This window comes from Patagioenas fasciata, chromosome 3 (genome assembly GCF_037038585.1).
Source record: "Patagioenas fasciata isolate bPatFas1 chromosome 3, bPatFas1.hap1, whole genome shotgun sequence".
Taxonomy (NCBI): domain Eukaryota; kingdom Metazoa; phylum Chordata; class Aves; order Columbiformes; family Columbidae; genus Patagioenas; species Patagioenas fasciata.
Window position 1 is genome coordinate 85,709,104 of NC_092522.1, and position 27,224 is coordinate 85,736,327.

Here is a 27,224-nt window from a genome sequence, read left to right on the forward strand (position 1 = left end):
ATTAATTGGTGTAACTCTGTCTTGGCTGAGGATCTGATCCGAAGGTTGTTACCACCTTCATTTTGTTCTTCTTTATGTGTTTCCTGCTTGGTAGATGCTTGTCCCTGGTGGAAATAAGGAGAGATTATCCAGAGAAGAGACACAGGGAGCCTCAGCAACTGCTATACTGAGGGAAAAAAAGACTCTTGTGTGGGTGTTGTGTGGAGGAGGACAACGAAGTGAAAGGGAAACTGCTCGTTTCTATTTCTTTTAACCTTAAAAAACACCCTCCTACTTATTAAAGGTTGGCCCGTTTTGAAGGAATTATGCTAATCACATTATTCATTCATTATGATGATAGTAGTTGTATTGCTGTCAACAATCATGTGTAACGTTGAGACAGAATGATATGGTGAACAGTTTGAACTGTGACCATCATCTTCTACCTCTTCTCCCTACCTAGATTACTAATGAGAGAGTGTTTACTGTCAAAACCTTCTTTTGATCTCAGGTAAGTTATGGAAAGACACAAGGAGATTTATTTTCATTTTTACTGTCACTGTTCTTTGGAAGTCAAGAAAGAAATACCACTGGTTTCAATTTACACGAGGAATTTTTTCACACGACTCTCAAACTTCTCTGGTGAACGAGGGTGTTGTTCATCGAATGCTGTGTGAAAGACTTGGTCCTGAAGTGTCCTGAGGAAAATACTGCAGCTGGGATTACCGGGACTCAGTACTTGACTGGAGAGGTTCTCACTTAAATAAAAAATTGAGCTTACTGAGTTCAGTGGGGACTTTGACAGGGGTTTCATGTAGGCTAAGGATTTTTTCCAGTGAGCCTCTGAAGTCCTCAGTGTATCAGTACTTAACTTGTAATCAACTTACTCAGATGGGTAACTACACAAGCCAGCTGGTGTGAGTTTATGTTTTATACTTCACAGTATTTAAGGCCACGGGAACCCAATAAATATTCTATATTAATCTATGGCATGTCACAAGTTGTTAACTTTCACCCATATACTCCTCTTTGGGGCCACGTGACCTGAGCTAAACGAAGCATTTCAATCCTCAGTTGCCTGGAGTGGCACTGACCAGCAAAGGGGCTGATGAAAAATAGTCAAGGAATGTACGAGGTGATTATTGTACTATGCTCCAAAAAAACCCCAACCCGATCCTCAAATTATTATTTGGACATGCACAAAAAATTTATCCATATTCCCAAATTTTCTAGTCCTTGTAAGCAAATAGCTCCTGAAGATCACTGAATGACAATACTAGTTTTTATGCAGAATTGCATTGCTGATGTATTGAGAGCACTGAAGACCATACTTTATCTTCTTAGATTATGAACCTGGGACTGAGAGGACTACTGCGGAGGACAAACTGACATCTGGATTACAGCAGGTTTTTTTGTTTTGTTTTTAAAGACAGATTTTATTGGTCCTAGGTCATGGTTGATCTATTCCCTTGTTAGAAGGTTGTTATTGTATTTAATGTCTTAGTTAAATTTATTGATGTCAATTTTAAGTTTTGCCTACTTTCTTTTTTTTTTTTTTTTAGCAATCCAATACTTTTTGTGTTTTTATCAGCTCTCTTGACAGTTCTGTAATCATCATGTATGATTTTTCTATTCTCTTACCAAACTTGAGTGGCTCCTGCTGATATTCTGTCACTAACAATACTCTTTAGACACCAATCAGCCAGTTAACATATGAGCAACTAATTCCCTGTAATTTATATTCCTTAAATAATTAAATTTTTTAAAACAAAATGTCAAAAAAATATGGAGAAATCAGATATCCATAAACAATGTTGATTTCATCAGACTGGCATATAAACCTCTTTTCATATTTTGTCTGAATTAAACCTTAATATTCTCATATTAGTTCTTCTTTTCTATAGATGTACACCAAATTTAAAAGACCTAGGATGAAATGGGATTCCTCAAAAACGTCACGTATCTCTGTCCATAAATGGTACTTTATTTTATATAAAAAAAATTAAGAGTTCATAAGAGAGAAGGAAATGCAACTGATTTAAAAATTAGCATTTCCATTTCTGAGTCACACATTCTCCCCCCCCCTTTTTTTTTTTTTTGAGGAATTATATATATTGAGACATCAGAATCCAACAGGTATGAATTGCATACATTCATTTACTTAGGACGTGCAATTCACTTGTATCATTAGTGCTGATTTGGAAAGCTTATTCAGGGCGTGCTTTGTGACATGAAGCCTTATGTGTGCTTGTAGAAGGTGGTCTGTAATGTTGCACTCTCAAAATGATGAATGTTCTTCAAATCCACCCTACTCAGGTTCCCCATAAGCAGTCTGAATGGCAGATTTGATGCTTCATATAAGGCATGCCAGCTTTTCTCTATATCAAAAAAAAAAAAAAAATCTCTTACCCACAACTTCCGCGATCTGGAGAAAAGTAGTCATATTTTTGTTTTAAACTCTGAGTTATATGTGAATAGGGCAATAAAAAGATAAACATACAACTTCATGTTTAGAGAAGAATGTCAATCTCAAAAATGACATATGCATCTGAACGCAACTATTATGATGCTAAACACACGTACGGTGTTGACATGCAGGGTGCACACTTAAGACTCTTGTGGTAAATTTCATATATCATGTACCTTTGATCGCCTCATATGTTTCAGCGCCCTACCCTCTCTTTGTTTTATTATTTTTGTGATGGATGATTGCAGCTGCTCAATGGAGTGGAATGTCAAAAGTTTCAACAAAGACATGTGGAGTTGTCTGAAATCCAGGTCTTGAACAATGGATTTTAGATAAACAGTACAGTAGGTCATGACTAGCTCAAATAAGGGGTTTGATTATAATTTGAAAACTTCTACAGTGGAATAAGGTATTTCTTACTGCATGTGTATTTTAAAAGGTGTTTGCCTTTGAGGTTCAACATTCTTATTAAAAGGAAGAAATATTTTTTTATTGTTTGGAGTTTCCCCTCTCCTTTCAAAAGCTGAAAAATGGTACTCATTATACTGAACTAGATGGCTTTTTCTGATGTGGGAAATAAAAATAAAACATCAACGTTAAAAAAACAGCCTCTGTAAATGTCAGGAAGGTTTTATTGATAACTGCTTGAGATAAGTTGTATTTTCAATATATTCCTGACAAGTTGGAAAGAGATCACCAATATCATATATAAATACAATTAAAAATGGTAAAAAAACACATTACAGTGGGAAAAACTACCTACTTTACCTGTCACAAATAAGCCCATGAGGTAATTCAGCACGTTCAACATGTGTCTATGGGGAGAGAAGGTTCCCTTTGAAAATCATTATTTATTATTACCAGTTTTATTGTGAATGAAAATCTGCTTATTTAGTTGCTTGTTGTTGGTTTGTTTAATTGTATAAAATGCAGATTTTCTTATCATGAAATTATATAACCTTCTCCATTTCCACCTTAAACAAAGAATTAATAACTCTTGTTTGACATACGTGAAATAAATGGCCCGAGTTAAGTGGAAGGTCATACTATGCAACCATAAATCTTTCTTCTTCTGAAAAAGTTTATATTTATGAATGTGTGAGTGACACAGATTCATCACTGATTTGCTTATCCCAAATGTATCGTAATAATATATATTTTACTACATCAGCTCATTACAAGTATTTTACTCTGTGTACATATAAATATGGATACATACACAGAGTATACATACCACCTTATACAGATGTAAAAATTTGATACATTGTTTTTATGTCAAAGTTGATTTATTAAAAATCTCTCTCATGGATCTTAATATGACTATCCAAATAAGATCTGTATCATGTAAAGTGCTCATCAAGAATGAAGTCTAAGCCCTTCTGAAATAAATTGTAAGCTTCTCCATTGACTTCAACAGATACTACTTATAAACATAATTTAATTATAAATCTGACATATAGTTATCCAAGTCATCTGACACAAAGTGAAAATGTTCTTCTGTCCTCAGTGATTAATAATAAAAGTGAATGTTCCAAATTTATTTAAATCTTTTACAGCCTAGCTTTAAATATATATAGATATATTTTTCTCTTACTAGAATCCAAGTTTCTCGAAATTCACATAAACTGTAAATTATCTGGGTTTTTTTAATTTGTTCTTCAAATGAAAAATACTGTCAGAAAATATTATTCTGGTTTATTCAATAGAATTGAAATAACAGCATTCCACATTAAGACCTTTCAGCTCTAATGCAATCTTTGCCTAAGGTATTTTTGGTGATTCCTCAATCTCTGATTAAGAAGGGGAACAGACACTTTGCTGGCCAGATTAACATTAAGCAAAGTCATTTTTTCTACATCTTTAGCCTAAACCCAAAGCAATTGTGGTGAAAATTACTAAATCTAAGTATAATTAAAACAATTATATGGAAGGGTCTTGACTTTGTTTTTAAATCCCATTTTGTAGCATTAGATAGTTTTCTTCTTTATTGTTAGTTGCAAAATATTATTAAGACGGTTTTAAAATATATGGAATTATTTTCAGAGATTTGCATCTGAATGTAATTATGGACCATATAGAAAAATTTTCATTTGGTGAAAAAAAATAGGATCACCATAGTTTAGATATTTAAGAAATAATGTATTTTTCATCTTTTTATATAATTTTGCATGAATAAATACACCACACGTTTTAATTTTAACTCTGTGTGTATTTATGCAAAATAGAGACCAAGTAGGGCACACTTTAGTACTGTGGTCCAGTACGCACTGCACTTTTATTTGACAGAAGCTCTGTGCATAAGAGCTAAATGTGGAGGTTTACCACAAATTGCTTCCCATTGACAGTAAATAGTGTAACAACACATTTTTAAAGGTATATGATTCTGTTAACAATGTATGGGTCATGAGGTGTGAGAAGACACATAATAAAAATCAGGAGACCATTCTAGAATAATCTATCAATTAGAACACCAAATAATCTCAAATAGAGGACGTGATGTGGAGTGAAAGTAATTTGCAATAACCAGGTAGACTGGAAAAAGGAAGAAAAGATGTAATATACTACCCTTGAGGTTCCCTCTCAAAAGGTTTGATAACCAACTATCTTGACATCACGTTAAAAATTCAGATGAATATAATCACAACAGAAAATGATGGAAATTTTTTTATTGAAATCATGGGGTAAACCTATATCTTTCAAAGCATAATATTTGGGGCAGAGAAAAGGCAGATTTATCCATAGTAAAATTATTTTAACAGTCCTGTTACATTTCTATAACATATACTATGAAGACACACACACACAAATACGTTCTATTCCCAGAGAAAAACCTGTCTATTAGGGGCAAGAGATCTGTACAGGTAAGCAACAGGGGAATGGAACTTTAATTAAATATGTAGACTCTTCATATTATATGGGCATACACAGTTAAAATGATAACTGAACTGAGTAATGACTATGTCTTTGTGCCATTGGTTATTTCACTCATGTAGTGCTTGATATATCAATTTCTAAATAAACACCACAGCAAAACAGGCATTTCCAAAAAAGCAAAACAAAGCAAATCAAAACAAAACCTCAGTGTAGCTGGTTCACTTTTAGGTATGATTATTTTATACATTAGAAACTCAAAGTTTAAAACTTTTTTTTTTTTAGTTTAATTCCAATGTCATGATTGAAAACACCTCCCTTCCTCCTGCAACACCTGTGCAGAACAGAGCACAACAAAGAGCTTGTGACAGGTTTTTTTCTGTAAATAGTTCAAGCCATACTTATTTCCTTGTTTTACTTCTCAGAGATGTAGATCAGCATCCTAGTAAATTCAGCTATATATTTAAGATACCACATTTGATGGGATAACAGAGCAGTGGAATCCATGGAGACTGCCATTCATTTCTACTTCCTCTCTACATCTTTCTCAGCAATGATGGTCGTTCTGTCATTATCATAGAATCAAGCAATCACAAAATCATTTCAGTTGAAAGAAACCTTCAAGATCATCGAGTCCACGCATCACCTAACACTGTCACTAAACCATGTCCCTAAAAACCTCATCTAAACACCTCTTAAACACGTCCAGGGATGGTGACTCCACCACTTCCCTTGGCAGCTTGTTCCAATGCTTGACAACCCTTTCCATCCAGAATTTTTTCTTAATAGAAAACTTTTTCATAAATGGCGTTATTAAAATTGAGCAAAACATCTTTCCTATTTTGGAAAAACAGTCAAAAAGAGGGGTTTTTTTGTTTGTTTGTTTGTTTGGCTTGGTTTTTTTTTCCTAATTATAAATGAGGACAAAGATCTAAATCTTTAAGAAAATAAATGTTCAACAACTGTCCACACAAAGCAATGTCACTTGATCTCTCAATATGTTGAAAACATTTTTCTCTCTTTTTTTTTTTTAATTAATCCTTTCTTTCATTAAAAAACCAAAAGAAACAAACAAAAAACGCACCAACCAACCAACCAACCAACCCACCAACCAACCCAGTTTTATTAGCTTACATACTGGAAAAAAATTATTCCAATGGAAAACCAATATTTTTGCTTTGAAACAAATAAGTTACTTTTGCAATTAGAAAATCCAAAGCAATAGATTTGTTAAAAATAATCTTGTAAACAATTTTACATTCAGCAGATAGACATTTTCTGTCAACACACTCTAGGTCTTGTGCAAAGGTTTTTATTATTTTGATTAAAATTTATATTTTAGTGACAAACGATCTCAACAAGTACTGCCATTAATCCATGTGACTAACAAGCTGCAGAACTGAACTTAATATTTTCTAAATGAAGAATTCAGATGGTTAAGCTTCAGTATATGTATTTGGTAGCAGATCTCAGATAGAAGCAAGATGGTATGAGGGTTGAATAAAGTTCATTAATTCTTCTTGATTTGTAGGACTAAACGCCAATGACAAGTATTCAAGAGTCATACAAAAAACTTCAGCAATCACCTTCTACGACTTAATGATGGAACTGAATTAAATCAGAAGCAGACTAAGCACTTAAGATGTCTAGTATATATTACTTCTGGTTTTAAGAGAAAATATTCTAAAGAACTAGAGCTGTGCTGCCAGTACTCAATAATAACTATTCTTTTCTGGTTTTATTTAAAAGGTTTTTAAGACCTAGACCAAGTTTTGTCATCACAGATGGTGGAGAAATGGAGCAATGCTGAAAATGGATATGTTAAGCAAATCCTAACTATAAATATATACAGGATTTGCTGCATATTATAATTTGACCTATATGATTTTGTTTCAGGGCATTTTTCAGATGTTTAGAGTAGAATATATCCCATGAAAAGTCAAATATTCTTCCCTTGTAGTAGGTGCAGCACAGTTCATTTCTAATAGGATCCCAATTTTCTACCAGATGTCAAGTCTGAAATTTAGTTTAAAACTAGTGTACCTAGATTTGGATGCTTTTAAATAGTTGTCAACAGTGAACTATATGTTACCATCTCATCATGTTCAAACACTGAAGCCTGGAGAACACTTTGCCTCCATGCTACTGCAGAAGGGAATAAGGCTGTCATAGATTCTATGTTTTATTTACGAGCTTTTTGTGAAGATCTCAAATACCCCGTGGCATCTTAATAGCAGCAGAAGCCTATACATCGGCATCTGTGTCCATAACATATATACAACCACCCAAATTTAGGTATCTAAACCTGAAGAGCAAATAAGAGAAAGACGAAAGGGACATTTTGCTGTCTCTCTTACTAGCAGGGAGACTGGCAAAAGACACAGTGGAAATGACTGAATTACTATGGACATAAACAGAGAGATGCATAATCGTATGTTCTCTTAAATCTTAAATCTCTTTTCCCTTTCCCTTTCCCCTTTCATTTCTGTTTTCCTTTCCATTTTCTTTCCCTTTCCCTTCCTCTTTCAAGTAAAAATGTCATTGAGGAAAAAGTACTTTTCTGTCATGTTCCTGGAAAACTGGAATAACAGAGAACTCCTCAGTATTTCACCTTGACTCTACAGCTGAAAATGCATGGCTGTTGATCTTGGTAGAACCGATGTAAGAGAGAATGGGTGGAAAAAGGGAACCAAGAGAAGACAGTAATGAGAGAGCAGATATAGTTCTCCATTTCCTCATTGCTATAGTATCTGGCCCTGCAGATAACTGACTAATTTAAGGAAAAACCAAAACCAAAAGTAAACCCAAGAGCAACAAGAAAAGTAAACCCAAACCAGCTTGCACAAAAATGAAAAGGACAGTTAACTATCCTCTCTGATATGCTCCATTGCTTGCTTATTGTTGCAGATGGAATAGAATGAATAAGGTTGTGATTTTAGTTGAGAAAGGGAGAACACCAGTTAATAATGCTCAATTGTAGAAAACAGAATAACTAATTCTAGATTTTAGCCACTCAGGAATTCCTCACTTCCATTTGCAAACCACAAGAGGACTTAGGTATTCCTCATTGTTTCGGTAGATTTACTCCAGATCCTTTAGCATTGGAATATTAATATTAAGTCTGCAGACTGGTGTTTAATTTGATTTCATAGATCAGTTAGGCAACCAAGGGAGCAGATAATTGGATAGTTGCAGTCTGCTCTTCACTGTAGAGGGTCTTTTACAAATCTGACAGTCCACTTATTTTTTGGATTTAGTGGTTGAATAATTCACTGTAGAGAATCATTTTCAAACCTCATAATAACTTTTCAGAACCCTTTAAGCAGAGGAGGCTGGTAACAAAGAACTTATAATCTAATTTCATTTCTAATGCAATTGTAGGTGTTGATGACCATATAAAATCCCTCAGTGGCATTGACCGGGCTATCTCTGATGTCATTTATCTTATCTAACATATGGTATTATGATTGACTTAAACACTTTAGTTTTCTGTCTCTCCAGCCTATTTTCTGTAAGTCAGGCAATGGAAGGAGGATCATAGGATCATTGTCTTTGGGATTCACTCCCTCTTGTGGCAATACATCACAACCATTGATGTGCTTTACACAATTTGCATCATTTTTTTTAACCATTTCCTTGTTGCTCAAGTCAATGGTTATGCCAGTATTTGGTCTGACTATTGTAAAGATAAATGATACACTATTTTCATTTTCAGTATGTGTTACTGAATGTTCACATATAATATACACATATTGCTCATGCATTGGCAGCAATAAATGATCACATCACAGACATTTAAGTGCACTGACTCATTCTGCAGTGGAGTAAAAAAAAAAAAAAATCTTTCCTGAAATATTTCCTGATTACTTTTTTGAAAAGCTTACTTTTAAAGGCTTTGTTACTGCTACTAAGCTGTCTTATCATTTCATTGACAGTCTGCTTCAGATTCTCCATAGGAATGTATCAGACTTCATGATACTGGATGTGTTTTGCAAAGGCAGTGCAGGCACTGCTGAATAATGAGGTACTTAACATTCTGCAGAATGTCAAGCTTTTCAGCTTATGACAGTCAGGTTACTTCACCATAGTGGATAAAGTATTATTTTTAAGTAACTTGGAATTAAAAATAAATTGGACATTAGATTATATTTCGCAATCATAGTCTCTTAAAAAAAGGTTTTGATGGAACTGTAAGGTTATCTGGAATGTCCACTGGAATGGGTAGGAGAGTAGCTGTATGCTAATGCAGGAAGTGTGGGCATGTGGTGGGCATAATGGTAGGAGCAGTTACTGTTTTGTAGACACAAAAGTAAGTGACTTACAAGATTAGTTGCTTAGTGGTTAGTGTGTCAGATGGACACCAATTCAAGTTACAAAGTGAGACAAAAACTACCTTAGTCTGGGAAATGAATATTTTTTATAGTGAGAGCAGATGAGAAACTGAGTTCAGAGGCTGAAGGAGACAAAAGAACCTCAGCTGTCCTCTCTACCTACACTGTCTTTCCTTCAGAAGGAAGAAGTTTGTTCATATACAAAATAATTTGCAGTGTGAACTATGCATATGAAATACAGTAAACAAATTAAAAAAAAATCCACAACATTTTGAAATATGTCCTTAAATCCTCTGTGTTCCCAGCACACAGGAAGAGGAAAAAAAAAAAAATAAAATTTCTTCAAGAGTGTTCCATCTCCTATGAAGTAGATTTCTGAATTTAAATATTTCAGAGGACCTTCCTGAGAGCATAAAATATGCAATATATGTTAGGTTTTAGGGAACCTGTAAAATGTTCTTAATTGATTTTTTTCTTCTGTGAGTTTACACCTTGCAGAGAGACTAACAGCTGAAAGTGGTAAACTCCTAAGAATTAAACATACTCATAATTACTTCTGGTAGTGGTGTTAAAGAAAAAAAAAAGCATGCTGCTTCTCTTCAGTTGCAAATTAATCTCCTGCTTTCATACTCTTTTCCAATTCTTATTAAAAACGTGTCTGAGAGGAGCCTACATGGCATCCTTTCAAATATTATGTTAAATGTTTATTAACAATATTTTTTGGTGTAAAGACTAGAGTCTGTGGGAACTGCTCAATTTAAAAAAGCAGCAGAACAGGAAAACCTCTAAAATACAAAAAAGTCCCCAAACCAAATAAAAAGGCAAGAAAATGAGCAACCAAAAAGTAGTAAATGGATTTGTTGTCCAGAGACAAATCTGGACACAAACTGGTGCCATTTAAATAAATGTAGTGCAATTGAACTGCAAGCTAGATCTGTAAGAACAATTGAATTTTAAGTGAGATCCCTTAGAACCCTAAGGAGATTTATTAGTGACTTTACAGTGAATGCTGAATGAATTGATAATTATAAACTCCCCAAATTCTCCTTGTAAATGGCTTCCAGATGTTCACTGTTCCCGTTACTGTAGGGAATCCAAAGACCCATGGATACATGTGAAGACAGATTAATATTCTTTTAGACCATTTTAAAGCAAAGTACTTCAGCAGTAGTGTAGACACTGGGGTTTTTCTAGTATTTTTGTTCATCTAACGATCCTTATATAAGAATATTTATGATCTTGGAAGACATAAGTATGTTCTCATTGGGTTTCTAATATGACGAAATCTACTTTTTAAAAATCTCATAACATACCTGTTTGCATTGCAGATACATACTGTATTTTAAAAATTTGGACAAGAGATGATACTGACTTGTATGCAACACAGATTTTGTATATGTGAGAACTGAAGAAGGTCTCAGATCTGCTGGGTCTTTTTTGCACCCAATGTCCTTATGAAAACTTGTATTCATTACTGTGAAGCACTTCCTTCTTCAAGCAATAGATTTATATTTAGTAATTGATCAAGTCTGAGATTGCTTTTATGTAAATTTGGCCATCAAAAATGAAACGTCTTGTCTCGGCTTTCTGTGTAGATAATGAAAAGACACATTCTTCCAGAGGGTGTTTCTGTCTATCTGAGAACAGATATCAAAGGCAGCAGTGATGAATTGCCTTTTGGGAGTTTGTAACCTCCCTTCTGAGGGACTCAACTTAAGGGACCACAGAAGAAGCCAAACAGTTAGCTTAGGTTTGGCACCTAACTCTAATCTTTAAGAGTATACAAAAGGAATGATACCCCTAAATTATTACAAACAGTACAGTGTGAAGGGCCACTGATCCATCTACTCAGCTTAATAACTAGTCTCTGACAGGAGCTTACAAGAACTATTTGACAGGAAGACAAAAATCAAGCAGTGGACAGCTAAGGAACAATTTTTCTGTATGGAACATTTCAAGTTGATTTATAGGACCTTGGTTTATGTCTTCAAGTAACTAGATGAATATGAGTTCCTATATTTAGATGTTAAACATATTAATTTTCCCTGAAGATAAAGAACATAAACCCTGAGAATAGAATTTCAGCACTTTGTTTAAGTGTAGTTAAAGAACTGTGCCACCTTTTTATAAAATAGGAAACTTCTACTGCTCTGACCTCTACCACAAGCATAGCTCCTGGTGATGAATGAACCCTGTCAGGGCAGGTAGTTCAGTGCTGCATTCTGCCTTGGAAATATAATGTGACCACACTGCTCCTAAGGCTAATATTATTCCCTCAGAATACTCTGCTGCAAGTTATAATTTGCACATTCCAACCAGTCATGCAGTGAAAAGTTAAAGGAAATCTTGTACAGGAAATCAAGCATAGTGGGATGTTTTGTGCTACACTGTTCAGTATTAGGTACTGGAAAATAAGACATATATGATATGAAGAGAAATTCCCAGTGCATCTGTATACTTCTTACACATGAAGACTTTTCTACAGTAAATTAGACTGACATAAAAGGAGGGCTGGAATATGCAAACAAACTGCCATTTAAATTAACATCTAAATACAGGTACTATGGTTGCACTAAAACTATCATGTAATTGCATCAGTTTCATAGCAGATATAATGTGTATAACCTTGGTCAATGTTAAATCATGGAGTCATAGCATGTCCTGAGTTGGAAGGGACCCACAAGTATCATTGAATCCAAGCCCCATCCCTGAATATGACAACCCCCACAATTCACACCATGTGTCTGAGGATTTTTTCCAAACTCTTCTTGAACACTGTCAGGCTTGGGGCTGTGACTGCCTCCCTGGGTAGCCTGTTCCAGTGCTCCACCACCCTTTAGGTGAAGACCCTTTTCCTAATGTCCAATTTCAACCTCCCCTGGCACATCTTCCTGCCATTCCCTCAGGTTTGTCACTGGTCACTAAAGAGAGGAGTTCGATGCCTGCCCCTCCTCCTCCCCTTGTGAGGAAGCTGTAGCCACCATGAGGTCTCCTCTTGGTCTCTTCTCCAGGCTGAACAGACTGAGTGACTTTAGTCACTCATACAGCTTCCCCTCCAAACCCTTCACCAGCTTCATAGCCCTCTTCTGGACACTCTCTGGTAGCTTAACATCTTTTTTATGCTGTGGTGTCCAGAACTGCACACAGTGCTTCAGGTGAGACCGCACCCATGCAGAGCAGAGTGGGACAATCACCTCCCTTGTCCAGCTGGCAATGCTGTGCTTGATGCATCCCTGGACACAGTTGGCCCATGGATGCCAGGGCACACCGTTGGCTCATGTTCAACTTGCCATTAACCAGAACCCTCAGATCCCTCTCTGCAGAGCAGCTTTCCAGCATTTTGTCCTCCAGTCTGTATGTACAGCCAGGGTTGCCTACTATTAACTTAAGGTGGCATTTATGATTAACACTGTTAGACTTTACACTTTGAAATATTGTATGCCGCTCCTCAGATAAACAATCTGTATTGTATTAACAGAAATAAACAGTTTTACAGAATAAATGAAGAGTTAACTTATGTTTCAAGAATTCCTTTACATAATATTTGAGGGATCCATTTAAGAAGTGGTTGACCACACAACTCTTCAAACTCTGTATTTTCAGAGGTTCACAAGAAGAATACTTATTAATTTTATATTACTATCTGTTACATTCCTTTCATTCAGGATTAAAAGTATCAGGCTAGACTCTCCTGGAGGAATCTTCCACAGAAGCTTCAAATTCATATTTTTTAGACATTGCAGAACTCACAAAACTTGGACTTCTGCTGACTTTCTCTAAATATAAGGAAATGCAATGAAGTGTAATAGTAAAGATGACTTCCATAGGAGTGCCTAAATATGGCATTCTATTCTTAGACAGCAATTTTAACCCAAAAGACTATACTTATATTGAAAAACTTAACAGGTTCCTGTCTTAAATAAAATAAAATAAAATAAAAACACAACAAAACTACCCTGAAAAAAAAGTCACTAAAAAATTTATAGTTATTTTGAAATTGGGCCCAGCACAATTTTTAAATTACAGAAGTGTAATTTTGTTAATTGGTATGCTCACATTAAGTATTTAAGATGCTAATTAATCATTTTCTGTACTCTTAATTGAAATGTTACAACATACTTGGTTACTATTTAATTAGAAAGCACATTAATTATATATTAAGGTCTTCATTGTTTGTATACTCAAGTCTGCTCTTTGAAGGGAATTCAGTGGTAAACAAGCCAAGGCTCAACAGAGCATTCTGGCATGAAGATGCAGCAACATCAATGTTGTCATGACTTCCTGTGATTTGCATGGGTTAAGCATGGATCAGTGAACAACTTTATGGGAATTTAGACTGCCATATTCAGATGAGTCATAAGAACAATATTCAGAATGTGTTATGTACACTTGCCCAGATGCAGACAATGTATAATCATACAGAAAGATGCTGTATTAGTGATTACTATGCAACATCCTTGATGCGTAATAAAGCTAAAGAACTAATTGGAAAAGAAAGAAAATTACCTGCCATTAATTTATTCTGATGTAGTCTATTTCAGTTTTCTGAATACTTATTGAAAAAAAAAATTAGATGTATAATAGTAGCTTTTTCAGATATATTTAAAATAATTCGCCCTTCTAAGAGGTTATGAACTATAGTAATTTCTTCTCCAGCTATATATTGAATTCTTATATAAAGTCAAAAGTAAGTTCAAGTAGCTAAATAGCCTGGAACTGACAATACACAAGAAAATCTCTACACTAACAATATATTCAGGAGAAAAAAAAAGAATGGAAAAAGCAAACAAGCAAACAAACTGACAACACCCAAGCCCACACAAATCTCTTGGCAAGATGTTGGCTTTATGAGTGGTACAATTTAGAAATATTCTATTAGAAAAAAAGAAAATAAGTTCAAACTGTTTGTGGTGCATAAAGGTATAAAAGTAACAAATTATTTTTCTACTATCTCAGGCATTCAGAATATGTCACACTGAGGTTAACTTCATATCATACTTGAGTCAATGTAAGACTATATAAGGGAAAAAGTTCTATTGCTGACTCTTTTTCATTTCTTACAATGTGTGTACAGTCCTTTGTTTTTGTATTATCATTCCTATGTTTTTTGATCTCTTTTCAAATATAACAAGAAATCAATCCTAGACTAAACATGTTAGGATTGCTTTTCCCTCTGAGATCTCTCTAGTTTTGCTAATATTTTTCTGTGTGTTTGGATCTCAGAATTTTTGTCATTTCTGCCAGGAGACAGGGGAGTAGGTGGAACTGGAAGACTTGTTAGCTAGACAAGATTTGACTGAATTCCAACACGGAGCCAATTCACTGCTGCTTCCTAGGGCTAGAGAAGGATGATATATTAACTGATATTACTACAGTATGTGTGCAAGCCCTGAAAGACTTTCTTTGAACACGAGAGAAAAAAATTATTGAAGCCATTCCCTAATGACATAAAAATACAAAGCTAGGAGGAAAAAGTAACAAAGAAATAAACAGAAAATAAAAGTAATTTTAAGCTTTAATTTACACAGCTCAAAACTTCTGCTGTGTGTGAAATCCAGGCTTCACCTGTAAAACAGGACATATCTTGTTACTGACTCTCAGTCCTGATTTAAAGGAAATGTTGGAATTCAATTTGAACTATATCTTCCACTGGAATGGAAGTTCAGCTAAGCCTGGGTAGATTTTCCCTCAGGTGTGGCTAACTAATTTGTGTCAGAAATCAACAAAATTCCAAAGAATTTAACACAATTTTATTTAAGGCATGATCCCTTTTTCATTGCCATACCTGTGTCAGTGACCATACAGGAGAAACTCATTGGTAGGGAGGCAGGCAAGTAGGAAGAGGCAAGTAAAGATATTTTAGGAACAACATAAGATCTCAGGCAAATTCTTTGCTGAAATTGTATACTATGACGGAATTTCACCAAAGATGCTACAATCTAATTGGCTGAAAAATAATATTAATCTCGGTACCAAAATTATACCTGGTAAAGCAGGAATGCTTCCATTAACTTTAAGGTCTGTCTATCCCACAGATTACAGTGTGATAAGTGTGGATTTACAGCATGCCAGCTACTTTGTTATAATATTTGTATGCATCCTGTTGTGGTTTAAGCCCAGCTGACAACCAAGCATCACACAACCATACGCTAGCTCCTTCTTAGTGGGATGAAGGAGAGACTGAGATGACTAAAAGTGAGAAAACTCATGAGTTGAGATAAAGACAGTTTAGCAAATAAAGCAATAGCCCTGCATGCATGCGAAGCATAACAAGGAATTAATTCATCACTTCTCACCAGCAGGCAGGTGTTCAACGATCTCCAGGAAAGCAGTGCTCCATCATGCCTAACAGTTTCTTGGGAAGACAAAATGATGCAACTCTGAACATCCCACCCTTGTTTCTTCCTCCCCCAGCTTTATATGCTGAGCATGATGTCATATGCACTTTGGTCAGCTGGGGTCAGCTGTCCTGGCTGTGTCATCTCCCAGCTTCTTACGTACCATCAGCCTACTGGCTGCCAAGACAGAGTGAGAAACAGAAATGACCTTGAATCTGTGTAAGCACTGCTCAGCAGTAACAAAAACATCCCTGTATTATCAACTCTTTCCAGCACAAATCCAAAACACAGCCCCATACTGGCTACTCTAAAGAAAATTAACTTTACCCCAGTCAAAACCAGAACAATACTCTTACTCCATGGCAAAGATGCAGCAGAATATCTATCAACCAATATATCAATTGCTGTACCTCACATTTACCATAAGAATATGAACCAGAAAAGTGGTTACTTTGCCGTAATGGCTAGACTGATACAAATTCACTGCTTACCTTATTCACAGTGAATTTCCTTATACCAGTTTCTGTGGGACTATGAATGGACTTTACATAACTATGGGGATTTATATTTTGATTTATTATGGATAAGTTTCAACAGATTCTCCATCAACTACATTGTGTAACCTGGAGTTAGCTGAGTTGAGTGAAATTCATTTGCCACTGTGTATAAAGCAGTGAAAGTGATGGATATTAAACTCTATCAGGGACACAGTATTGTAGTACTTTTGTACTAGAGAATATTTCTCAATCTCATTACACAGTGGATTTACCTTGTCATTAGATACAACATCCCTCAAAAATATTTAGAAACAGGTGAAAGCTGATTTATTTAAAATCTAAACAATGTAGAATGTGGACAGAAATTGAAATACATTAATGTGAGTTCTACTTACATAAACGTGCCAGGTGCTTTGCTCTCCTTTAGGATATTTCTGTAATCACAAGTGATCAGGATTCTAGGGCGCAAGTGTTTTCCTACCTGGAGCTCAATAGCTGTGCTTCTGATATGAGTCACTTTGCCTCTTCTTTGGGTGATTCAAAAAAAAAAACCTGTAGAAAATAAATTTATGACACTGAAATTGTCCCAAAAGACTCATGAAGACTGGATATTTCGTGATCAAATCATTTTTTTAATTGAAATTCCTAAGCTCAATTATGAATATATAAACCTGTTTCACTACATGAACCTAAATATTTTTCTATTTTACCGTAACCATATATTAATTATGACAGGAAAGATCATGATCCTGATCACTAATACTTACAATGTCATTGTAGTTTCAGTGAAAATTTTTGTAAAACCTGATTCAAGAGGCATACATTTTTGCCTCAAGATAAAACAGCACAACTGTACTGTTCTGAAATTAGTATGAATACAAAATAACTGTCTTTACATGCCACAATGTACGGTAGTTATCACCAGAGACTAATCCAAGAAAAAGCACTGTCCAGAGTGTGTCATAATAGTGAGTATACAATTATTCAAACACAATTTTCATGGAGTAGAGTATGGTTTCCACTGTGTAATTTCAAGGGCATATGTTTATTTTAAAGTTGTATTCATAATGGTACGTAACAGTACCTACTTCTTTTTCTTTGTAATCATCACTGATGAAACAAACACAAATTATTTCATTCTTATTATCTCCTATGCACTGTTTGGAAGAGATAGAAAAAGATATAGTCAAAGAATTGGCAATATGATGACACCTGTCGTATTGTGTGTTATGGTAGATATTCTCAAAAAAACATAGATTAGAAAACAAACATTCTTTAATCTGATTTATCTGATGCTGGTATAAGGCTATGAACTGCATACTGGCTTTGCTGAATGTTGGTTTTGTTTGTTTGTTTTTTGTTTTTGTTTTTGTTTTTTTTTTCCATCAATAGGTGATACAATTTGGTGAAGAAAGCCATGATATTCTCTGAGATTTTGTGATGGCAAATATTGGGTGGGTGTCCCCATTATGAGGCCTTCCCCACTGTACCACTGCGGTGTGCTGGGGTGCATTTGGATCTTCATCTTCCTTACTATTTCCACTACAAGGCAGCAGAGAAGGAAGGATTTAGAAAGGAATTTGTCTGAAACTTGGCTTCCAGTCCACAGTCTGCCAGACTACTCTGAATTAGATAGTATGTGTTTTTTAGCCTTACATTTAGAGCAAGTCACCGTGAGTTTATTGAAGAAAAAAATACTAGCAGAATTTAAGGGATTATACTGCTAATGTTCAATAATTTCAGTAAAAGCAATTACATGGAACTACATATATACAAACAGCATATAATATCAATCTGAACTTAAAAAAATAGATTTCTGTGTCACATACAAAATCACAGAAGGAAAGAAAACAAAGGAGTATTTACAATCTAAGAGAGACTAAACTGTAAAAACCCAGTGGCTATCAGCTGCCACAAAATCTCTAGGGTTGAATTTCCATGCAGATAACAAACCAGTCCATGTCAAGGATTTAGGAATCTAGATTGTCACAATTATTCTTACAAAATTTGAAGAAAGCAGAGTATAGAGATACTCTAAACCTGCTGACACCTGTATATGCAACAGATTATTGGAAATCCCTAGGAATCCCCAAAGTGGCTTAAAGCCAACCTTGTTTCCTTGCTTTATACCCTTGATTCAATCACAAGAGCAGTGTAAAAATAAGGCCTTTTTTTTCCTCTGAATAAATATTTGGCTAAAATTTTGTTATCAGTTACTCAAGGTATTAACAGTATCTGCAATATTATAAGGAAAGGGCCACCTCTGTTACCCTAATTCTCAGTACTAACCGATGCATAATGTAATTTATGATTCCAGAAAATTAATACCTCTACCTTTTGCATTATTTCTGGATAAAGGGGTTGATCCCACTTATAAATGAAGCAATCTTAAGGTGTTCTCGTTTATTCTTGTTTATTCATTTTGCATTCTGTTTCAGTGATTTAAAATAAACTTGCTATTGCATTTACTAAACAGTTATGCCTCTGTACACTTGACAACAGGGTTTACTGTAAATGAGAATCATACGGGGTGTAAAGGTAGAATAAACTGATAAAATACCACATAGGATGAATACAGTATAAGAGATGCTTTAGAAATAGTCAGAAGTCAGAGTGAAGCTGAGGTTTATTTGAAAAAAAAATAATATTCTGTTCCACCATGTTGGAAGAATGTTTAGCTCATTTATATTTGCTGACCATTGTGCTACCTTGGATTAATCCTCTTTGATTATTTATATCTGAATTTTTTCACTATTTCTTAAGGGCCATCATTTCACTGTAGATCAGTTTGAAGTCCAAATAACTTCCTAAGATGGCTCTGTCAGACATTTATTTATCGGTGTACATGCTCGTAGTATTAATTATTGTTTACATCATCTTCTAAAACACTTCAGACCACAATTTTTTTTTTTTTTTTTTTTATTTTATGCTTTCCATTTACTATAGGAAACTGAAATTTCCTCTCTTCTCACTATTTTTATTACACGGTGGAAACCTCTCTGTATTTGTAAGGGCAAGATAGCTCTGGAAAAGATATATCTACCATTTCACTGTTTTAATACACTAGTACCTAAAATGACAACTTTACACTTCCAAGAATTTTGTACTTGACCACTTTCATGCTGTAGAATTCCAGAATGTCACCTATTCATCTGGAAGCACAAATAATGATGCCTACAGAGACTGAAGCATTGACAAGAAGTTAAGCAGCTGAGTTTATACAGTTTCTGCTCACAACACAAACATCTTAAGCATATGCTTCATTCAATGGAAAGGAACAATAGAGAACAAAATAAAAGGAAGTAAAGGAAGTAGAATGAGGGTCTGCCAGAAATATCAACTAAGTATATCCTATATATGCATAAGCCTCCACAGTCCACTAATCAAAGTGCAGCTGAATGAATGCAGTTTACTGCTGAGAGGAAATTGTTGCTAGTGGTGGTTAGCAGTGATTCTGGGACAGATAAAAACCTGGCTGTGTGTTGCATCACAAAGAGAATTTTAAGACGTTGTTGAGTACAAGAGTTAAAGATATCCAATGATGCTGTCAAGGGTCAGGTTTTAAATAAATTAAAATGAAAAAAAAGAAAAAAGATACGTAGATAAATGATTGTACATCTACATTGGCGGTTTGAATCATCTGCTCTTCTACTGCTGCCAGATCTTGTTAGTCCATTGTCCATACTCCATACGCATTAGACTACTCCTGGCACAGACAAAACGGTCGCTCCTCAAGCAGTGTTTACAGTGCTTTGGTAATTAAATCAGTTTACTAAAAAGTTCAGTAAGTCATAGGGACATGACTGTGTCATTTTTGTTTCTTTTCTTCACATCAGTGATATTCCAACAAACCTTACATTTCACAGATCTTTATGTTCTTTCAGGTTTATCTGTACTTGTACTTTTCTCATCCTATCACAGTAGAAATAAACAGGTTTCCTGATATTGTTCATTATTAATATGTATATATTTTTTTTTGCATAATGTGCCCAAGATGAATTTTAAGAACACTTCAAAAATGTTACATGAATCCAAAGCGATACATGATAGAATAACAGAATTCTTGGCAATTGATGTCATGCTTTCCAGCTATTTCAGCTTATCGAAGGAGGACTAGTCATGTTTTTGAAGAATCTCTCTAGACATATTCAGAAATGTGGGTAGAGTTTATTTGTTTTGTTTCTCTGTTTTGGGTTTGGTGTCTTTTACTTTTTTTCCTGAAGGAGTTTAGCACAACCCTAGAAGCTGCTGTATGAAATGAAAATAAGAAAACAGTGACTTACACTAAGAAGCTGAGAAGTGGTGGGATCACATCACATGCATGAAGAAAAACAGTATTGTATGAGAGAGGCTATTGCATTGTGTTGTATGTATTGTAACAGTATTGTGTAAGAGAGGTTATTGTATGTTGAAGGGACTATGTAGACTAGAAAAAAGGACTGAAATCTGCAGTGCAGTCATTCACACTCAGAAATTCATAAAATGTTAAATTCTGGCACAATTTTAGTCTCTAAGTTTTAGCATTTTCCCCACTCCAACCTGCTCAGGAGTTAGCTCAGGCCAGGGCCATTCCCAATAAATGGCACAGAGGTGGTTGTGTTTTTCTGGAGAATAAGACAGTTTCAGCATACAGGCACAAACTTTGCCATGGCAGTTGGCCAGAGGACCAGGGAAAGATCCCTGACTAATTTAATTTACTGGTAAAGCCTCATTGCTACAAGTGAGGTGCTTGACTAATTCTGAGAATTGTACTTCTGTGGCAGTTTTCATACTAAGAACTGTCAATTTATTTATCCCACTGATGAAGATATCAGCTCAAATTTGGTACAATGTTTATGGATGTATTATGCCAAGGTCTGAGAAAAGCAACAGAAACACACAATTTTTAGGATAATAGAAGTTTCCAATAGCATCATCTTTGGAAACTCAGACTGCGCTGCTAACGTCTAACAAACGGCAAGGCTTTCGGATTATTTCATCACAGGTGAAGATTATATAGATTTTTTATATCTATGACACATGCAGGTGATCAATATTTAAAAGGGAGAAAGATTACATTATTAAATTTCTGATATTGAAATGTAAGTAAAGAGAGAAAGAAAAAAATGTAAGTACAAAGGAAAATTTCATTCTATATGTCTTTTTTTTGTCATAAAACTACTACCCTTTACAGGTCCTCTTTAAACACAGCTCATATTTCATAATTCAACTTGTAATATTCTCCAGCAAAAGCAAACACATTATAGATCAGGTTGCTGTGAATTTTTAAGGTTTGGCTTTGTGGGTTCTTTTTGTTGTTGTTGTTAAGTAATTTGTCTTTATAAAAATGTCCCAAAGAAAGAAAAATAAATAAAACCCTGTAACTTTTGTAGCAGTACATATTAAATTCACTTGAACATTTTTTTTCAATAAGTGAGTATTATTCTTTCCAGTTACTGTTAGTTTTATACATTTGGTTAAACTTACACAAGAAAGAAGAAAATATATTTACTGCAAGTTCTGATCTTTTTTTTTTTTTTTCCCATTGCACTGATGGATCAGATGAAAATGATACCTGGAAAATAGGTCACCAAACTACAAACTATCTCAAAACTTTCTCGTAACATACCTGAATCTAAGGAAATTCAGTCATCTGAAAACAGAGAGAAATCTACAGTACCACAGGCAGGATAAAGAAAACTGTGGAGAACAACACAGGAAAGATAGCAGATACAATACTATGAGTAACAAGATAACATTGCTACATACAGCTTATTGTTTTTTCTTCTTTTTTTAGGATTAACACAGTTTTAATCTTGGAAGGAAGTAATCTACTGTAGTTGATTCTCTAATGTTTATTTCTGATGAAAAGCCACAGAATCACACAGAATGTTTGGTGCGAGCGAAATCTCGACGCTACAGAGGTGGGTGAGGGTAAAGAAAGGGGTTTCAGGTCGCGTTTTCGTTTTCGATTTCGCTACCCGGAAGCCCCCGGCAGCCGTTGCGGAGGCGGCTGACGTGGCGTGGGCGTTACCACGGTGACGGTGGTTACGCCCCCTCCACTTTGCCTTGAAAAAGCCTGTGGGAGGGCAACGACGCGTCCTGGTGCTGGGAGATGAGCCAGCCTGTGAGGCAGGAGGCTGCTACCCACGCTCTGCCGCAGCAACGACGGTGGTAGCTCGTGCAGTGGGGTGCAGAGGTTCTGTTCCCCCTTGCTGTTAGACCTCTCACCTGTTGCTGGTGACACAGACTGGGGCGTGGCAGTGCAGGTAGGCTGGACACAACCAGCTCTTTTAGGTGAGTTTGTTGGGGGTTTCATTTCGTTTGGGTGGTCTTTTTTGTTTGTTTGTTTGTTTTTAAATAAAGGCAGTAATGGTTTCTAGAAAAAGGAAAGCTGTTGCTGCTGCTGATACAAAGAGTGTGTCTACACAGGAGGTGTCTACACAGACACTACCCTCCAAGAAGGATGCAGCCACCCAGGTTTCTGGCTGTGCAGAGTGTCTGTGCCTGGCATTGATACCAGAGGATGGTGTGGGAGGCACCTGTGTACGATGCGAGCAGGTCAATGACTTACTGTGCCTAGTGGCAGAGCTCAAGGAAGAGGTGGAGAGACTAAGGAGCATTAGGGAAAGTGAAGTGGAAATTGACTGGTGGAGTCAAACCCTCTTGGCTCCTAAGGGTGTGCAACCAGAGATGGTGAAGCCCCATCCTTCCTGCCATAAGGCGGATGGAGCAGAACTAGCTGATGAGGGGGAATGGAAACGGGTCCCTGATCGGAGAGGCAAAAGAGCACTCTCTCGAACACCATCACCACCCTTGGTGCCCTTAACAAATAGATACGAGGCCCTGGACCCAGAAAGTCCATCAGAGAACAGCCAAGAAGATCTGCCTGGAGAGCCTCCTAGACAGACCTCATTTACAAAAAGAATTACAACCGCAACTATAAGGAAAAAACAAAGAAGGGTGGTTGTAGTCGGCGACTCCCTTCTGAGGGGAACAGAGGGCCCTATATGTCGCCCAGACCCATCCCACAGGGAGGTCTGCTGCCTTCCTGGGGCCAGGGTGAGGGATATCAATAGAAGACTGCCGGAGCTAATTCAGCCCACAGATTATTATCCCCTGTTAGTAGTCCAAGCTGGCAGTGAGGACATTAACAGAAGAAGTATCAGGGCAATTAAAAAAGACTTTAAAGCACTGGGTCAGTCAGTTCATGGGACAGGAGCACAGGTGATATTTGCCTCAGTTCCTGTGCTATCCGGAATGGATGAGGAGGCAAATAAAGAGAGAAACAGAAAAGCCCATCTCATTAACAGATGGCTAAAGGATTGGTGCCACCATAAAAATTTTGGTTTTTTTGACCATGGGGCAAACTCCATGGTACCTAGTCTCATGAAATCAGATGGGCTTCATCCCTCTGGGAAGAGCAAGAGGACTATAGCCCATAAGTTGGCAGCACTGATCAAGAGGGCTTTAAACTAGGTTTGAAGGGGGAAGGGATTGAAACTGGGCTCTCCAAAGATCAGCCTAAGGACAAAAAGCCTGAATTAAGAGTGAAATCAGCAGCCCACTTGAAGTGCATGTACACTAATGCACGCAGTATGGGCAACAAACAAGAGGAGCTGGAAGCCATCGTGCAGCAGGAAAGCTATGACATAGTTGCCATCACAGAAACGTGGTGGGATGACTCGTATGACTGGAGTGCTGCTATGGGTGGCTACAGGCTCTTCAGAAAAGACAGGCAGGGCAGGAGAGGTGGAGGGGTGGCTTTATATGTTAGAGAGTCTCTTGACTCTGTTAAACTTGAGGTCAGTAGTGACAAGGTTGAGTGCCTGTGGACCAGAATCAGGGGCAAGTCCGACAAGGCTGATGTCCTTGTGGGTGTCTGTTATAGACCACCCGACCAGGATGATGAAGGAGATGAATTATTCTACAAGCAGCTGGCAGATGTCTCAAAATCGACAGCCCTTGTTCTTGTGGGGGACTTTAACCTGCCAGATATCTGCTGGGAGCTCAATACTGCACAGAAGAGGCAGTCTAGGAATTTCCTAGAGTGTATAGAGGACAATTTCCTTCATCAGCTAGTAAATGAGCCTACCCGGGGTAAGGCCTTGCTAGACCTACTGTTTACAAACAAAGAAGGGCTGGTGGGAGATGTAGTGGTTGGCGACCGCCTGGGGCATAGCGACCACGAAATAATAGAATTTTCAATAGTTAGAGATGCAAGGAGAGCCACCAATAAAACCTCTACACTGGACTTCCGGAGGGCAGATTTTTGCCTATTCAGAAGTCTAGTTCAGAGCATACCCTGGGAAACAATGCTTAAAAACAAGGGGGCCCAGGAGGGTTGGACATACTTCAAGCGGGAGGTTTTGAGGGCACAGGATCAGGCTATACCAGTGCGCCGAAAGGCTAGCCGACAGGGAAGACAACCGGCTTGGCTAAACAGGGAGATTTTGAAGGAAATCAGAAATAAAAAGAGAGTTTACAGACTGTGGAAAAAAGGGCTGGCTACCTATGAAGAATTTAGGAAAATAGCTAGATCGTGCAGGAAAAAAATCAGGGAAACAAAAGTGCAGTTTGAAGTTAATTTGGCCAATTCTGTTAGGGATAATAAAAAGTCCTTCTTTAAATATGTTAATAACAAAAGGAGGGGCAAGGAAAACCTCCATTCTCTACTGGACTTTGAGGGAAATATAGTTAACAAAGATGAGGAGAAAGCTGAGGTACTTAATACCTACTTTGCCTCAATATTTACCAGTCAAACAGATGGCCCTCAGGATAACTGGCCTCTGGAGATGGTTGACAGGAATAGGAAGCCAAATAGTCCCCTTGTATTCCAAGAGGAAATAGTTGGTGGCTTACTGAGCCATCTGGATCCTCATAAGTCTATGGGACCAGACGGGATCCATCCTAGGGTGATGAGGGAGCTAGCAGAAGAGCTCGCCAAGCCGCTCTCAATCATCTTCCAACAGTCTTGGCTCACTGGGGAGGTCCCAAATGATTGGAAACTGGCAAATGTTACCCCAATCCACAAAAAGGGCTGCAAAGCTGACCCTGGCAACTACAGGCCTGTCAGCCTGACCTCGGTGCCTGGCAGGGTGATGGAGCAGATCATCCTGAATGCAATCACACAGCACCTCCAGGATGGACCAGGGATCAGACCCAGCCAGCATGGGTTTAGGAGGGGCAGGTCCTGTCTGACCAACCTGATTTCCTTTTATGATCAGGTGACCCACCTAGTGGATGAGGGGAAAGCTGTAGATGTGATCTATCTAGACTTCAGCAAAGCCTTTGACACTGTCTCCCATAATATACTCCTTCAAAAGCTGATAGCCCATGGCTTGGACAAGTGCACTCTCTGCTGGGTTAAGAACTGGCTGGAGGGCCGGGCCCAGAGAGTGCTGGTAAATGGGGCTGCATCTAGCTGGCGGCCAGTCACTAGTGGTGTCCCCCAGGGGTCAGTGTTGGGTCCAGTCCTGTTTAACATCTTTATTGATGATTTAGATGAGGGGATTGAGACCACCATCAGCAAATTTGCTGATGACACCAAGTTGGGGGGCAGTGTTGACCTGCTGGAAGGCAGGAGGGCTCTGCAAAGAGATCTGGATAGACTGGAAAAATGGGCTGATTCCAATGGGATGAAGTTCAACAAGGCCAAGTGCCGGGTCCTGCACTTTGGCCACAACAACCCCCTTCAGCGCTACAGGCTGGGCACAGAGTGGCTGGAGAGCAGCCAGACAGAAAGGGACCTGGGGGTACTGATTGACAGCAAGCTCAACATGAGCCAACAGTGTGCCCAGGTGGCCAAGAAGGCCAATGGTATCCTGGCCTGTATCAAAAATAGTGTGGTCAGCAGGACAAGGGAAGTGATCCTTCCCCTGTACTCTGCATTGGTGAGGCCACACCTGGAGTATTGTGTTCAGTTCTGGGCCCCTCAGTTCAGGAGGGATATTGAGGTGCTGGAGCGGGTCCAGAGAAGAGCAACAAGACTGGTGAAGGGACTTGAGCACATGACCTATGGTGAGAGGCTGAGGGAGCTGGGGTTGTTCAGCCTGGAGAGGAGGAGGCTTAGAGGTGACCTCATTGCTCTCTATAACTACCTGAAGGGAAGTTATAGTCAGGTGGGAACTGGTCTCTTCTCCCAGGCAGTTAGCAATAGGACAAGGGGACATGGGCTTAAACTCTGCCAGGGGAAGTTTAGGCTGGATATTAGGAAGAAGTTCTTTACGGAAAGAGTGATCAGGCATTGGAATGGCCTGCCTAGGGAGGTGGTGGACTCACCGTCCCTGGAGGTTTTTAAACTGAGATTGGACATGGCTCTTAGTGCCATGATCTAGTAAATGGGCTGAAGTTGGACCAAGGGTTGGACTTGATGATCTCTGAGGTCTTTTCCAACCTAGCCAATTCTGTGATTCTGTGATTCTGTGATTCTGTATTGGAAGGGACCTCGAAAGATCATCTAGTCCAATCCCCCCTGCCAGAGCAGGAACATCTAGGTGAGGTTATGTCTTCTCTTTCTCAATATTTCTAACCAAAATCAGCTACAAAGCTAAGCTATTGCCTGAATGTGAGTACTTTTGTTTGAGGTAAGACTCTTGATGTACAAAATTTGTTCTGTAGACCACCTGTGGTTCAAGCTCCATGTTTAAATGTACATAAAAGATACTCTATTGCAAATATACTCAGAAGTTGGTTTATGAACAGAATCATTGATGGCCAAGTGACTTATAATCTTCTGACATCTATAAAAACTCATCATTGT